Here is a 16,312-nt window from a genome sequence, read left to right on the forward strand (position 1 = left end):
TTATAAAATCTTTAATTTTAGTTCCTGTATGTACTGCCTCTTTTGAGCCCAAACGTCCCTTTCCCACATACTTGCCACCCTAACCTCTTGCCCTCTCTATCTAGGGGCTAAGATGGAAGTGAAAATAGGAAAGTCAATTCCTATTAAAAACACATGTTATAATGCATTTTGATCCACTTAATCTAATGCTTCTAGACTTTTTTTTTCAAATATATCTCTATTCTAGCCCAAATATTTTTTCCCAAAGCTGCTGTGATAAAAACTTTGGTTTTAGGTAACCAATTATTTACTAGGTGTTAAGAACAAAAGAAAAGAATGAGCACCCTAAACTTTTCCTTGCCCTCTGCTAACTTTGTCCGCACAATGCTTCTGCACAGCTGCTGGGCAGGCATGGGGAAATGACAGGGGAATCCTTTTTAAAACTCTACTTTTTTCCCTGATGGCTGCTGTGTGCATTCCCTGGAATGCTTAAGGTCTTAAAGCTTTCCTTCAGGTATGTGGCTTATCTCCAGTAGCCCTTTCCAGAACCCAGCCATTGGGAAGGGGAATCCCTAAGAAGGAATTCCTACTTTCACAGAGAATTATTTACAGAATCACAATGGGGAAGATTAAGCTATATTATCAACAAATATTTATTAGTTAACTCTCTAAGGTGGTCCTGGAATTCAGTTAATTATTACAGAATCACAATTAGGCAGCCTTGTTTAAAGTGGGGTTTTAGTTCTCCTTTTAATCACAATTGAAAGAAACGTTAAGTCCATATTAGTTCAACTGTAGGAGGATTTTCAAAGGAAACTAATCTGTAAAGCACAGAACAGAAATGCCTTGTATAAAAAGAATGGAAGATTTAGCTATATCTGTATGTTCTGCTCATATGAGTTAGAACTAAGTAGTAAGTGATGAATAATTAAGATGAATCACTACTTTTGATTACTGAGTACCCTGATCATATAGCTGTCATTTCACCTTTCTGTATGAGCACGGATGTAGAATTCCTGCTGAAGATACTTTACCAAGGGGCTATTAAAGAAATATTTGTCAAAATATGTAATTTTTTTTATTGCTTTGGCGGAGCCACACAGATTGGGGGATCTTAGCTCTCCAACCAAGGATCCAACGTGGCTCCCACAGTGAAAGTGCTGAGTCCTAACCACTGGACCGCCAGGGATCGCCCTCAAATAGATAATATTGATAAGTGTATCCTGGCTTCCATCCTCTTAAGGCCAGTGTTTCAGGGTTCATTCTTACAGTATAAGTAGGACTTATTTAACAATCAAATGAGGGGCACTTTACTGTCTATACTATACACTCTACTGTCTGCAGATGGCCCCAAAGAATGAAACCACATTCCCCTCTCCTACCTACTCAACATCAGCATATGCTATCTCTATATTCCCTCCCACCAAAAGCTGCTTTGGGGAAACAATCTGATGAAGTGGTATAAATGACTAATAAGGCTTAAAATATTACCTTTCCCAGGATTATGGCTTTGTGCTAGAGAAATAAACCACTCAAAGGGTTTATTGTGTGGTTTATTTATGGTTTGCCACTCTAGTGGCAAAATTTCAGGTGAATTGGAGGAGGGGTTTTTCGTTATAGGTACTTTTCTAGCCTAAATGGTAATCGGCCAGATAGGTCCTAGTAGGAGTCTAAGTTTAAAAAAAAAAAAAAAGGCTGGGGGCCAGGGCAGGTTCTAGCCTAGCGACTGGTCCAGTCCTATTTATTTAAGTTTGGGAGTGGGGCGGGGAATGGGAGGTTAGGTTTACTTGAATCTATGATGCCACATTTAAAGGGGTCTTGAATCCACCTGAGATTAAATGCAACATTGGAATTTCACCATCCATCTGGTCTCCCGCTGGTGTGGGAGACTTTGCTTTACGAGAGATATACCACTGATTCTGGTCAAACTCAAAGCAGTTTTTGAAAATGGGATAGGAAATCTTTCTTGTGTCGATTAAAAATAGTTTGTATGCTTTTATACAATTGCCAAGATTCATATTCACATAAAATGGATAACTAGCTTACTAGTATACCTGGCTGCCGTTTCTTCTAACTTCCAGCTTAATGCTTTTACGTCTAGTTCAGCACTGAATAAGCCTGAACACTTTGTACTGTCTGTGAACCTTCAACTTCTGCTCTAGGCTAAGGCACTACCTGCGTTAATTCTACCAGTGCTGAAGTAGTTAAAAGCTCCCACCCCTAACAGAATGTCTTGAATATCTTTGGAGTTATTTCAAGTGTTTATCACTAGCGTACAACTCACTTTGGTAAATAATTCTTTGATGGACTTTATCAACCCCTTCCTTTGGATGCAAGCCAAAAATCATCTGTAGGGCATACAGCTCTTTATTCAAACTTGGTAATAAATAATTATTTTTGGAACACAGACGGAAGAACTGAAGCAGTGACTTCAGGGACACAGAGACTAATTACCGTCATTGTACACGGTTAAGTACAGCAGAGACTGGGGGTGGGGAATGGTTTGTTTCGTTATCTATTGCGCTCCTTCTCGGGGTAAAACGAGGCCGTCTTGTCTGTTAACGTATTTAAAGCGGTAACTGCAAAAACTGCAATGTTATGGTTGAGGCGTTTTATGCCATATGTGTTGATAGGAATGCCTAAGCAGCTCTCTCCGCAATAAACGCAAACCCTGCCAGGCTGAGTTTCACTAGGGCCAGCGTAATTCAACGACTTCATCACCGAAACCGCCGGGGTTGGAAGCCTACGTTGCGTTCGGAGTGTATACAATGTTTCCTCTAACAAAGGCACTATCTCGAGGCAATTTCGCGGGCCATTTCCCCCCTCCCAGTGCCAGCTTTGTCTCCCCGCCGGTGTGAGGTCGAGACTTGGAGGAGCCTCAGCTGCGTTGCTGTCCGAGAAAGCTCGGAGCAAGGGCTGGCGTGGGAAGCTCCACCGCGCTGCCGCTGTGGTTTCTCGCAAACTGAGCGTGCCATTAGAGGAAGTTGGAGTGCTGCAGTTGAAAGAGATACCTGCAGCCTTAAAATCGGTTTGGACATGAACCCTTCGCACCGATTACTGTCGTACAAAGAAACTCAATCGGCTGGGGTGGAGGAGGCTTGGGGACTCTCGGTCTCCCAGGCTGGGCGGGGGCAGCCGGGGTCGGCTTCATCCGAGTCCCCCACTTTGGGCAGCCGGGAAGCCGCAGGAAGGCCTCCCAGGCCTGGGCCTGAGCGGGCCTCATGCCGCGCTTCGCAAGCGAACCCCCAGCCGCCGCCGACCCCACCCCCCGGTCCCCGGCCCACGACCCCGGGCCCGCAGCCCCCTCCACCCCCACCCTGCCGACGTCTGCCCGCACCGCCCCCGCGCGCGGTGACTGGCTCACGCCGGCCTCCAGCCCGACTGTTGGCGGTTGGGGCGAAGCCCGCGGGAGGCCGCCCCGCCCCCGCCCCCGCCCCCGCCCCCGCCGCGGAGCCGCCGCCGCGCGCAGTCTCTTCCCCCCTCGCCGCCGGGGCGGTGGCGCTGTTGCCGCCGCGGCCTGTGAGGCAGTAACTCCCCTCCGCCCCAGCCCCCTTCCTCCTCCTTTCTCTCCTCTCCCTCCCTCCCCTCCCAGCCCCTCGCACTCTCTCGCTCGAGTGAATGTGGCGCGGTGGCGCGGGACGCAGCCTCGGCCCCTGCCGCGGTCCCGCGAGCTCGTGAGGAGACGAAGCTGCCGCCTGCCCCCACCCCCTGCGCTTCCCGGGGGAGCCGCCGCCGCCGGGGAAGAAGAACGAGGAGGGGAGCGAGGGGACGGCGGCGGGGAAACGGGAGAGGGAGGAGAAGAGGGCTCGAGGGAGAGAAGGGAAAGCGGGGAGGGACGGACGGAAGGACGGACGGCCCGACGGACGGCCCGGGGAGGGGGCCGCCATCGAGCCTGTCCGGCCCCTCGGCTCTGGCTCGGGGCGGCGGCGGCGGCGGCGCAGGCGAAGGGCGCGGCAGGCGCTATCGAGACAATAACCCCGCCGCCCGGCTCCGGGGGCGGCGGCGAGAAGGAGGTGGCGGCCTAGCGCGGCCGAGGCTCGCCCAGCGCACCGGCGGCGTCTTCGCCCCCCGCCGGCCAGCTTCTGCCGCCGTCGGGTGTCGGGGCGCGCGGGTCGCCCGGAGTCCCAGGTTCGCAGCTGACGCCCCCTGCCCTCCCCCTCCCCGGCGCGCGTGGAGCTGGTTTTCCGGGTTCCTCTGGACCGAGTTGGATCCTGCTGCTCGCCACGGCAGGAAGTGAGTTTCGCACGGTAATTCCGGGCGGTGTCACGAGTGAAAAGTTTTTGTTTTTCGGCGGAGATCCTAGTTGGGTCTGGGAAACTCCTGCAGAACTCGAGACCAGGAAACCAGTCCGCGTCCCAGCCCCCACCAAAGCCACCTACTCTTCCTACTGCGGGAGGCCACTTCACATCCGCTCTCACCAGAGAGAGAAATTCGGCTGGATCCGAAGTGACTAATGAAGGGAAGGAAATCATGTCAGGCGAAGCCTTGAAAAAGCGGCCCTGAGACACTGCCCGACCGAAAGGTAATTTTCACAAGTGTCTACGAGTCACAAAGCTCCCGGGCCAGGAAAGTGAGGGAACTAGCGTTTTTCACTTTTTCTGAAGTTCACCTAGATTCTCCCTTTCTCATGTCGAACTGGATAGTGTTTTGGGTGCTGAATAGTAGAACTGATTTTATTCCTTCTTCTACCATCTGGACTCTGGTTATTTTAGAAGAGGTTGTAAGAGTGCGGTGGGTCGAAAAGTTTTCAGCAATCCGAGGAAGGAGTGCCTTTGTTCGGCACAAGGTCCAGAAGTTTTAGTTTCCCGGAACATATACGATGTATATTTCTGATTTATTAAGTTGCTGAACCCGGCAACTTATTGTTTTGTAAGAAAGTTAGGTCGCTGCGGGGAGGGATTTGCTGCTGCTGAGATGGCTGCCACATTTGTTTATACTGTTACCGATTACTTGGCTTTTGTGTTTAATTGTATATAGAGATTTTTTTAGTACCAACCTTTATGGGTATATTTCATTTGGATCTTATAAGCCAAAACCTTTGCCATTCTTAGTCGTTTTTCTAGGTGGGTAATACATTTCTTCAATAACTTGTTCCTTTCAGACATTTAGAACTTGATAATACTTGTTGGGTTAATTAATTGAAAGCAACTGTCGGCTAGGTTTTTCTTGTCACTGACTTAGTAGAAAGAAAAAGGAGGGAGTAAGTATTAGGGACAAAGAGAGAGTTATAATTAAAAAACAAACGTAAACACCTGTAAGTGGTTTGGCTTGTTAGGACTTATGTGCAGTTCAGAACAGAAGATACAGGAAGGGAAGTAAAACGCTTAAAACAATTTTCATGGGCATCATCACGTTGATTGTGATAAACAGCTGTGCTTTTTGAATAGTACAGTATTTACATTTTTATGTTGGCCCAAGTGTTTTGGCCGGTTCTGCCGCCCAGAAAGTGATGAGTATCTGCCTTGGGGGCAGGGATTAGTGAAGCAGGGGGGACATTCCATCAGTCAGTTATAGATGTAAACACTTCTGAACCAGTCTGTAGTCTGTATAGATGAAACTAGTTTTGGTCGCAGCAAACACAAACGGTTTCTTCAGTGGTGCTTTAATGTGTGTCTTTTTAAGGTTGTTTTTTCCCCCAGTACTTTTGTGGTAAAGGGAGGTGAAAGATAGTACTGTGCTTTTAAATAAATATTAAATAAATATGGTATTTTGTTGGTAGGTGTATCTTAAATATAAACTGATGTTTATTTGCCCATGCTACCTCAAGGAAAAATAGGTGGCTTTCTTTAGTTCAAAGACAAGAAAAGGTAGGTCTTAAAGGACAGGATCAAATTATTTCACAAGTATATTTCAGAATGGGAATCTTTTAAGTCTTACCCTGTACTGTTTTGAATTTTTCCCTAGAGCTTAGTCTCTGGAGCTCCTTTTTAAAATTTTTTTAATTTTTTAAATTGTTGGTAAGATTTGTGACCCATCAGGTAATTCCTGTTAGGTCAAAGTGGCTTTATCCAGAAATTTAAAGCGTATAACTAATCTACTTTATGATTTTGGGACGTATCATTAGGCAACAAAAGAGGTTATTCTTGGGCATCTGAAAGAGGGGAACAAAATAAATGGCATTGAACTTCGGTTTCCTTATATGGTTTATACTTGGCTTCCAAGCAGCAAAACCTTAATAGAACAAGTCTTTTATAGAGAATTATCACTTTGCGAAAATGTTTCTCTGCCTTAGTGAATTTTACTTATAAAAAGTATTATAGCCCTCGAAAATACCTACTTAAATAAATCCCTGTTTTTAAATATAGCTCTTGATTTTTTTTTTTTCTTGAGGGAGCAATAGTATGTTTAAATGCAGACAACACATTTTTAAAAGTGAGATGTTCACCTTTGTAGTTGCCTCTGAGTCCTTTTTTTCCCCTTAACAGGGCAAAATTTTACTTTTCAGTTTACTTAGAATTTTATTAGGTTAGCACTGAATTAACGTAATGAATTTTAGGTTTTATACTATTGTCAAACTATAAATATTTTTCAAAGTCTCGTTTAAAATGTGACAGTGAAAAGAGGTTTGAAAAAGATGATAATTAAAATATTTTAAAATGGCTTCAAATTTTGGATACTGTTAACATTGTGTGGGTTTTCTTAGATTAAATTGGCAAATCTAGAGTATGTCCAAGGTGTTTGCGCAAAATGTGCTCTTAATGGCACTGTTTATTGAAGGTACTTAAGAGTATTCCATAGTGATAAACTTAATCTTTCAACTAATTAATTCAAATATTATGTTATGAAGTCTGCCTGCTGTTTGAGAACAAACTGTTACAAACTTCATGTATAAAAAGCTTACAGAGGTTCAAATATGGAAAGCAAATTTTAATTGCATTTTTTTATTAATGAAGTGATAATTATAGTTAGAGACATTTTGCATGTATCATTGGTAAATCTCTAAAATTCAGGTATTTTAGGAATATTGGTATTGAGCTCTTGGTAGTAAATGATGCCTTTAAGAAACACATGAAAATTTCAGAAAATTAGGTGCATATTTGGGAATTTATTTTAAATAATTGCTTATAGATGACATGGTTTAGAGTGTAAGCTGTTTTTTGCTTAGAAATAGATTATGGCAGTGTTTACAAAGTATTTGGGATTATGCAGATTTTAGTGAGGTTGGATAGGAAAGTAATCTTTTTTTGTAATTGCTGCTTACCTAGATTCTCTTTAAACAGACTTTGTTGCTTACGTTTTTTTCCGTTGCTCATCTATTTCTCTGTCACATGTCTTGTTTTTATTCTGGGAACACCTGTGTTATAAAGTCCTAAAGATGCCTTTCTGTTTTCCTTTTAACATATATTGTACCCGTGTTTAGCTGTTAATAATTATTCAGTTTTTTTTTTAATTAATTGGTTTATTTTTTGGCTGCGGTAGGTCTTCGTTGCTGCACACGCACTTTCTCTAGTTGCCGTGGCTTCTCTTGTTGCGGAGGACGGGCTCTAGGCGCGTGGGCTTCAGTAGTTGTGGCGCACAGGCTCAGTAGTTGTGGCTCGCGGGCTCTAGAGCGCAGGCTTAGTTGTGGCTCGTGGGCTTAGTTGCTGCACGGCATGTGGGATCTTCCTGGACCAGGGCTCGAACCCATGTCCTATGCGGATTCTTTTTTTAAAATTATTTTATTTATTTTTGGCTGCGTTGGGTCTTTGTTGCTCTGCGCGGGCTTTCTCTGGTTGCGGCGAGCAGGAGCTACTCTTCATTGTGGTGCGCGGGCTTCTCATTGCAGTTGCTTCTCTTGTTGCGGAGCTTGGGCTCTAGGCGAACGGGCTCAGTAGTTGTGGTGCATGGGCTTGGTTGCTCTGCGGCATGTGGGATCTTCCCGGGCCAGGGCTCGAACCCGTGTCCCCTGCATTGGCAGGTGGATTCTTAACTACTGTGCTACCAGGGAAGTCCCGATTATTCAGTTTTTAAATGCACACTGTTTGCCATGAAAAATGTGTATGTGGATTATGCTCGATAATATCTGCTTTTGAATTGTCTAAGGAAATAAGCTCAGCACTTCTGCCTTCTACTTTTCTGTGATTTACTCCCTATTATTATTATTATTTTTTTGGCGGTACGGGGGCCTCTCACTGTTGTGGCCTCTCCTGTTGCGGAGCACAGGCTCTGGACGCGCAGGCTCAGCGGCCATGGCTCACGGGCCCAGCCGCTCTGCAGCATGTGGGATCTTCCCAGACCAGGGCACGAACCCGTGTCCCCTGCATCAGCAGGCGGACTCTCAACCACTGCGCCACCAGGGAAGCCCACTCCCTATTATTTTTTGTTTATTTCTTGGTGCCTATCATCACTTGAAATGTACTACATCATTTTTCATATTTAACTTTTTCTGTCTTTATAAAAAAAGAAATCTGTTATTCAGCTTTCTCTTCTAATTCCTTTATCTTCCTATTTTTATAGTTAGCTTCATTTACTTCCCCTATTTTCTCCATGTTTAGTTCTTGTTTTTTAATTATATTTTGCCCTTCTCCTCTTTTTGAACTTTACTAGTCTATGCTTATCACTTAAAAAGTTGTTTAAAACAGTAGAAAATATTTATTTGCTCAGCTCCACTGAACTCTGAATATCCCTTTTCATTCCAACTCAGTTTACATGTCAGTATTAACCTAATACTCAACAGTGTATTTGTTTTTATTTATGTTTTGTTTCAATTCTTTTTTTTCTCTTTAATATCACCAGATTTACCTGTTAAGATAATATCATGGTGTTATGTATTCTTATATTAATTAACCCTCCCCCCAATACCTTCTTGCTTTATTATGCTTTCAGCCTCTTAAAACACACAAGCTTATACCTCTATACCTCCCTTCCCTATTTGTTCCTTTCCTTCCTGTCCTACCTCTCAAATTAGGTGTCTTCTCTGTCAGTGTCCCTAAATTTTTGAAATTGCCTTCTTTTGTCTGTTTTTATGAAATAAACAGAGTGGAATTCTATCACTCACTTTATTCTTCTCACTTCAGATTTTGTTTCAGGTACCATTGGATTAAGGCCACGCCGGGCTTTATAATTGATAGTATGTGAGACAATAGGAAAGAATATCTAAAAATTAAGTTAATAAAAGAAGATTCTACTTATCTGGAGGTTATTTATCTACCTATGACTTTAGGTATATAGAGTGTGGTAGAAGAACTAGAAAATAATAAAAGAGACATTTAAGTAATCAAAATAGATGTAATAAAATCTGGGGACTTCATTCATAGGGACATCCTTATTCAGAGCCCATTTGTTTTTTTTTTTTTGTTTCTTTTTTTTTTTTGCGGTGCGCGGGCCTCTCACTGCCGCGGCCTCTCCCGTTGCGGAGCACAGGCTCTGGAGGCGCAGGCCCAGCGGCCGTGGCTCACGGGCCCAGCCGCTCCGCGACATGTGGGATCTTACCGGACCGGGGCACGAACCCGTGTCCCCAGCATCGGCAGGCGGACTCGCAACCACTGCGCCACCAGGGAAGCCCGCCCATTTGTTTTTGATTATACTGAGCTGTTTCCTGCCTTTTTGATGTACTAGAAGAGGTGAGGAAGCACACTGACAGCATCATGAAGCTAGGGCCTATGATATTGGGTGGGCCAAAAAGTTCATTCAGGTTTTTCATAAGATGTTGCAGAAAAACCCAAACAAACTTCTTGGCCAACCCAATACAATGAGGGAATAGAAGAGTGGAAAAGAAGACTGAGTAACTTAGAAAACAGAGTAGTCTCACAACACGGGAAATATAGCCCATATTTTGTAATAAGTATAAATGGAAAGTAACCTTTAAAAATTGTATACAAATAAAAAGTTAAAAAAAAATAGAGTAGTCTCAGACAACTTGCTTTGCGGATGAGTGCCTTATACATTTTATTTGTCTTTAGGAGGATTCACTCTATTATAGCATAGTATAATTACAAGTAATAGTAACTAGCCCTAAGGCAGCTGTTCTCAAACTTTTTGGTCTTAGGATCCCTTTACTCTCTTAAAATTTACTAAGAACCCCACAGAGCTTTAGTTTATGTGGGTTATATTTATTATATTTCCTGTATTACAAAATTTTAAAAATTAATTAAAAAATAATAAACCATTGCCTGTTAGTGTAACCCTCTTTTAATAAAAATATTTTTAAAAAATTAAATTAGGTTTTTTTAAAAAACCTGTTTTCCAAAACAAATCTTTAGCAAAGAGTGGCATTGTTATATGTATTTGGAAGTCTCTTGTGTTTGGTTGAATAGAAAACAGCTTGATTCTCATATCTGCTTCTGCATTCAATCTTGCAATATATTGTGTTGGTTGAAGTATATGAAGAAGTCTTGTATTATACAGACACATGGTTGGAAAAGGAAGAGGTATTTTAGCCAACATTTGACAAGTGGTAGTTTTTTAAAGGAGAGCTGCAGTGTTGAATCTGAAACCATATCACTGAATTTTCCATTTCTTATTATCTGAAAATCCGTGGTGTATCTTGCACTTCGAATGAATCTTTCACCTGTTTATGATTTCGTAACACCGTGTATTGGTTGTTTGGGAAATACAGGTTCAGTGAGTTACACATTTTTTCCCCAAAGCTGACACATTTCATTATGCAGTAACAAAACCAAAAAAGTTGTTAATGTCACCAGTAATCTCATCAGAAGTCCTTAATACGAAGCTGTAAAGCTCAGGGTGGCAGATATAAGTTTTCCACAATTCTAAATTTTCACTTGGAAGCTCGAATATTAATCATGGGTAACAAATACTGTCAGTGTTTTTCCCTTGAAGTTACAGGCTTACTCGGTTTATTTTTGAGAAAATGTCTGCCAAATTCCTAAGTCTATATGACCATAATTTCTCATTCTCTCTTTAAGGTCAAAATGTTGTTCCATTAAAAAAAGGCTAATTTAGTTCACAACTCAAAGTAATTTACACAAGTGCTCTTCCTCAAGGTTGCTATTTCTCCACATAGAATATGAAGAAGACATGTATCGAAGAGTTGAGACTTAATAAAATTATTATTTTGGGAGGGGGATTCTCTGGCGGTCAAGTGGTTAGGACTCACTGCAGAGGGCCGGGGTTCAATCCCTGGTCAGGGAACTAGGATCTCACAAGTCACGCGGCACGGCCAAATTAAAAAAAAAATTTTTTTTTTTATTGCTTCATTAAAGATATACTTGGGCTTCCCTGGTGGCACAGTGGTTGAGAGTCCGCCTGCTGATGCAGGGGACATGGGTTTGTGCCCTGGTCTGGGAAGATCCCACATGCCGCGGAGCGGCTAGGCCCGTGAGCCATGGCTGCTGAGCCTGCGCATCCGGAGCCTGTGCTCCGCGATGGGAGAGTCCACAACAGTGAGAGGCCCGCGTACCGCAAAAAAAAAAAAAAAAAAGATATACTTAAGTGAAAGTGGCATTTGAAAAGAAATCTGGGAATATGTAATGGTGCTAGTTGAGCTTGATGTCACTGTGTGCTAAGATGCTAGCGATTTTACCCACTGTTGCTGTCAGTATAGTGGGAAAGGGCAAATGATGTTTTAATATTACGATGAAAATAGTATTGACCTTGAAAAGTCCTTGAAAGTCTCCCAGGACTTCCAGGGCCCATTGACCACACTTTGAGAACTTAGCTGGATGTTGGTATTTGTGGAGCTTTTGTTACTTGCTTTGATTTTTTTTTTTCTTTTCATTCTGGGAGAATCCTGAGGCTTGATTGTTTAGCTCATTAATTTGGTCTTCAGTTCTTTTCAATTATTTCATTACTTTTTTGGGAAGGAAAATAGAATTTCTAAGAACTCTTGCTTTGCATTTTCATAGGAGTTGATTTTTATTTTTTGGTTGTATTTTGGTCCATACATAAGCTCTTGAATCTCTGAGATATATATTACTTTTACATTGACTTCTGTTTGCTCTGTTAAAAATATAGGAAGTTTGTTCTTGTGCTTGGTATATCCATCATGCTTTTGGTTTTTCCTCAAATGTTAGATTTTTCATTGTAAAGTTTTATATGATGGTCCAGACTATACTGTATTGGTCATTTAAGTGTATTTCCCCAGCCCAAGTGAATCCCAGTTTTTCTGTCTTTGGTGTATTTAGCTAATGGGTTTCTCCTTAGGGTAGCTTTTTCTTTTACACATATTTCTTGTCCCTCAGGAGATAATATTCCCCTGTTTCACAGTTATACTGTCCAAATGTCAGATCTCCCACAGTATTGAGAGCTGTGCTGGAGGCCTTAGCCATACAGCTGTTCTACTATGGTTTTATTACCTGGCTGACTGCCCGGGACACACACTTCTTCCAATGGTTCTTGCTAAGAAAACATATCCTTTTTGGAGATCCCACTTTATACTTGTCTTGTGTATCTGGTTCTTCAGATGTGTTTTGTTGTCATCCGCCCTCTCCACCACCACCCCAGCCCCACCCCAATCCACTTTTTATTCTCTACAAATTCCTTTCTGTTCTTATCTGTAGATGTACCCCTCCTAGGTTTTTTAGTGCCACTATAGTTGTTTCTTTTGTAATTTTTTTTCATATTTTAAAGTTTGGAACAATGACAGATACACAGGAAAGTTAGTAGCATAGTACAAAGAATTTTTTTTGTTCCTGAACCATTTGATAGTAAGCTGTCCACCTCTGATGCCTCATCACCCCCAGATACTTTAATGTTTATTTCCTACAAACAAGGGCATTCTCCTACATAATAACATCATAACTATTAAATTAGGAAGTTAACAAGAATACATTACTAACATCTGAATCTGACAAATCGTCCCAATGTCTTTTAGATTAAAAGTAGTTTAGAATCATGTATTGCATTTAGTCGTCATGTCTCTTTAGTCTTCTTTAATCTGGAACAGTTTTTATCTTTACTTTCAGGGGACTGACTTGATACTTTGAAGATTATAGCTCTAGCTATTTTGTAGAATAACCCTTAATTTGCATTTCTCTGACATTTTAATTAGATTTTCATTATTAGATCTTTGGCAGGATTATCATGGAAGTGGTGTTGCATTCTTCTCCTGTATCTTATGAGGTGCCAGGCAATTTCAGTTGTCCCATTATTGATAGGAATTGGTTATGTGATTAAGGTTGTAAGTGCCAGACATTACCTATGTCAAGGTACTCCTTTCTCATTTGTAATTAATATTTTTGGGCTAGGTGTTGAAACTATGTAAATATTTTGTTCCTCATCAGATTTTTAATGTATTCCTTTATTTACATCTCTGTCTATTCATGATTACCTATTATATTCACTGAGTTATAATCTATCATTTATTTTGGTACTCAAATTGTTGTTGATTAGGCTAGTGGAAACCCCTTCCATCTGGTTTATTTTCTTTTTGACATACCTCTTCCTTCTTTGAGCACTTTTTTGTATCTAGCACAATATGCTGTTCCAGACTTACCTTCAAACTTGCCGCAGTTATTTTTAGTGGAAAATGGTACTTAGAAGCCAAGATCGGGGCACTTCTTGTGCTCATTGCTCTTGGAGTGTTGCTGCACCTGGCCTTCTTAGTATATAGAGGTAGGGGATATTTTTATGTGCGCGCACGTACACATTCACATTTGCATCTATATTTCTATAAATATAGAATGATTTTGCAGTGGTACTTCTGGTTCTAATCCAGCACCACAGAGTTCATTCTAGTGTTTTCCCTTTCCATATTTGTAACTTTTTTCTGATAGTGAGAACTAGTTTTGTTTCTGTACTTTTTTTTTTTTTTTGGTGAGGGAGATGAGTTAAACATTTGATGAGACATTTTCAGCCAGAAGTCCCTGTAGTCCAGTTAATTTTTGACGTATTTCTAAAGGGATAAAATTCTAAAATATAGCACGTGGTAAAATATACTTAGGTGAAATATTTCATTCCTTAGTAATTCCAGGTTACTATATGAAAGGTGGATGGAATGAATCAGTACGTTTATGGTCTATGTTGGATAGGTTCCTTACGGAGATAATGTTGGGGCTCTATTTTAGTATGAATGCAGTGATTTTGGTGCAATTGTATTTTTCCATATGAAGGCTTTATTGTTTATATAATCCCAAAGTTTGGAGCGTGTATCTTATTTTCTTGATAATTGTGTCCTTGGAATTTCAAACCTTAGACCAATTCTAGAATGCTGTGGGCTGGGGTAGGAGAAAGTTGTGTCATTTGTATTAGGGCCGCCACAAGAAACGTGTAATCTAAAAATGAATCTCCTTGCCGAGGCTATCACCCAGTCTAGAATAAGTTGGTTTGACTTCCCCCATCCCTGGAGATTTTGGAAGTGATTTTAGAGGCATATTGGGATATCTTTTTGTGGCTAGAATAGATTTACTCTCAGTCTTTTAGGAAAAGATAAGGATCCTGGTGGCAACAAACGGATTCTTTGGGTGCCCTGTTAATCTCTGGGTACTTGAAAAGATTTAGTTAATTGTCCTGGGGCTAGCTGAAGAATATCAGAGACTTTGTATAGTAGATGCAGTTCAATGGGTCAGAGATACCTGATAGCAACATAATGTCCTGTATGCTCTTTCTTTTGAAAATTGTTCCCAAGCTAGAAATCCTGAGAGTCTGCCTTCTTTATCTTTTTTGAACTTGGTTATTGAAATCAGTACCATTTCTATCAATTCTGTCTTTTAGGTATCTATAGAGTGACATACTTTAGGGTAGGCTTGGAGGGCTGGACAAGGTACAAGCACTGAGAGGCTTTTTTTAGGCAAAGGGCTAAAACAATTACCTTAATTTTTTTTTAACTCGTTGTACAAATTCAAATACAGAAATTTATAATATAGAAGATGAAAATTCCCTATAATTCCACTTCCCAGAGATCCTCAGTGTGTTTTTTATTCTTCTGAAGACTTCTGTATGTATTCAAACATGTAAGTGTGCATTGTGTACATGTGTAAGTATCTGTAAATAAAAATGGAAGATATATTCCATTTATATTTAAGGGGATATAGTAGGTATGTATATGTGTTAATTAGCATTAGAATTGTTTCTAGGTTGTTATACATGTTGATGAAAAATTAATCAGTCCATCTAAGAATTGGAAAATTATATTTGAGCCAAATTTGAGGATTATAACCTGGGAAGAGCATCTCAGAAAGCTCTGAGAACTATTCCACCTATTAGAAGTCAACACATAGTATATAAGTTTTTTTTGAGACAGAGGGCTGTACGATAAATTATTGACAGTTTACATAATCCAGATATAAGTGCCATTGTGGTGGGTCATGTGACCCTTTACAGGGTCAAGAAGGTATGCTATCCTTTGAGTTGTCGTGTTGATGCTGGCAGAATGTTGCTGTTTATGGTTGAGCAGGTATTCCTGCTGATGGGGGAGGTTTGGTCAATGCATAATGTGGATACACAATGTACAGTGTGAGGAGAGGGCAGAGAAAAATTTTACATTTAAATTTCTCTTGTCTTGCCATAAATATGAATTTTGTTTCATATACATGACAGTGCTGTACAGAATATAGGTTTATTATTGTATTCTTTGCATGTAAATTTTTACACTTGTATGAATTTTTTCTGGTGGATAAATACCTAAAGTGCATTTGCTATGTGTGTAGTTGAAATTGATAGAATCAGATTCCCTCTGAAGAGTTTGTATCCATTTATACTTCCACCAATTATATATGAGAGTACCTCTTTATGAGCATTCTTGAACAAATTGGATATTAGCTAAAGTACTTGTGCAAATCTGAGACAGGCAGCATAGTAGTATATATATAACATAGGCTTTGGAGTCAGATTGCAACTTACTAACTGTGATGTTGGCAAGTTAAATGTAAAAATTGTTTTAGGAATATTACATATTTGTATGTCTTTTGTGTTCTACATGGATTTAGTTGACTTGTTACTTATATGCTTTGGTTATGGTGTTTGCCATTTAGAAGTTTAAATTTTAATGTAGTCATATTTGTCAGTCTGTGCATTTTTGGGCTTAAGGGTATTCTTAGAAAGGATTAATGCCAAGATTATAAAAATAATAACCTAAGTTTTCTTACTTTGACTTAAGGAGTGAAATAATTATCTAGATTGATTCTCTCCAAATTTCTAACCAGTTGTTGTAACACCATTTGTTGAATAAATCACCTTTTTTACTTCTAAAATTCTATCTTTATCAATAGAAAATTCCCAAATATACTTAATCTATATGAAAGTCTTCTTTTTTATTTATTGTGTTTTTGTTATGCTATCTTCATTTTCCCTCCTCTCCTCATTATAGTATGCTTAATATCTGGAAGTGTCACTTTATTACTCTACTTTTGAAAAAATTTTCCAGGTGAACTTGAATCATTAAGTTCTAAAAATACTACTTGTTGGTATGTTGATTGAGAGTGCTTGAATTTATAGATAGTTTAAGAAGTAATTG

At 40.6% G+C, this 16,312-nt stretch overlaps 1 protein-coding gene across 10 annotated transcripts in view; it reads left to right on the plus strand.

The window, feature by feature from the left end:
* Positions 1 to 3,803: 3,803 nt before the first annotated feature.
* ERBIN (erbb2 interacting protein) overlaps positions 3,804 to 16,312 on the plus strand; it is a 109,979-nt gene continuing 97,470 nt past the window's right edge. For 2 of the 10 annotated variants that reach the window (XM_029218848.1, XM_029218849.1), the window contains exon 1: positions 3,806 to 4,501. The gene's annotated coding sequence lies outside the window, so the exon portion shown is untranslated. Of the gene's footprint in view, positions 4,502 to 16,312 lie in introns of all 10 variants that reach the window. The other 8 variants (XM_029218851.1, XM_029218854.1, XM_029218846.1 and 5 more) reach the window with 7 other exon arrangements.

The sequence above is a fragment of the Monodon monoceros genome, unplaced genomic scaffold, assembly GCF_005190385.1.
Source record: "Monodon monoceros isolate NGI ecotype Baffin Bay Population unplaced genomic scaffold, NGI_Narwhal_1 Super_Scaffold_12, whole genome shotgun sequence".
NCBI lineage: Eukaryota > Metazoa > Chordata > Mammalia > Artiodactyla > Monodontidae > Monodon > Monodon monoceros.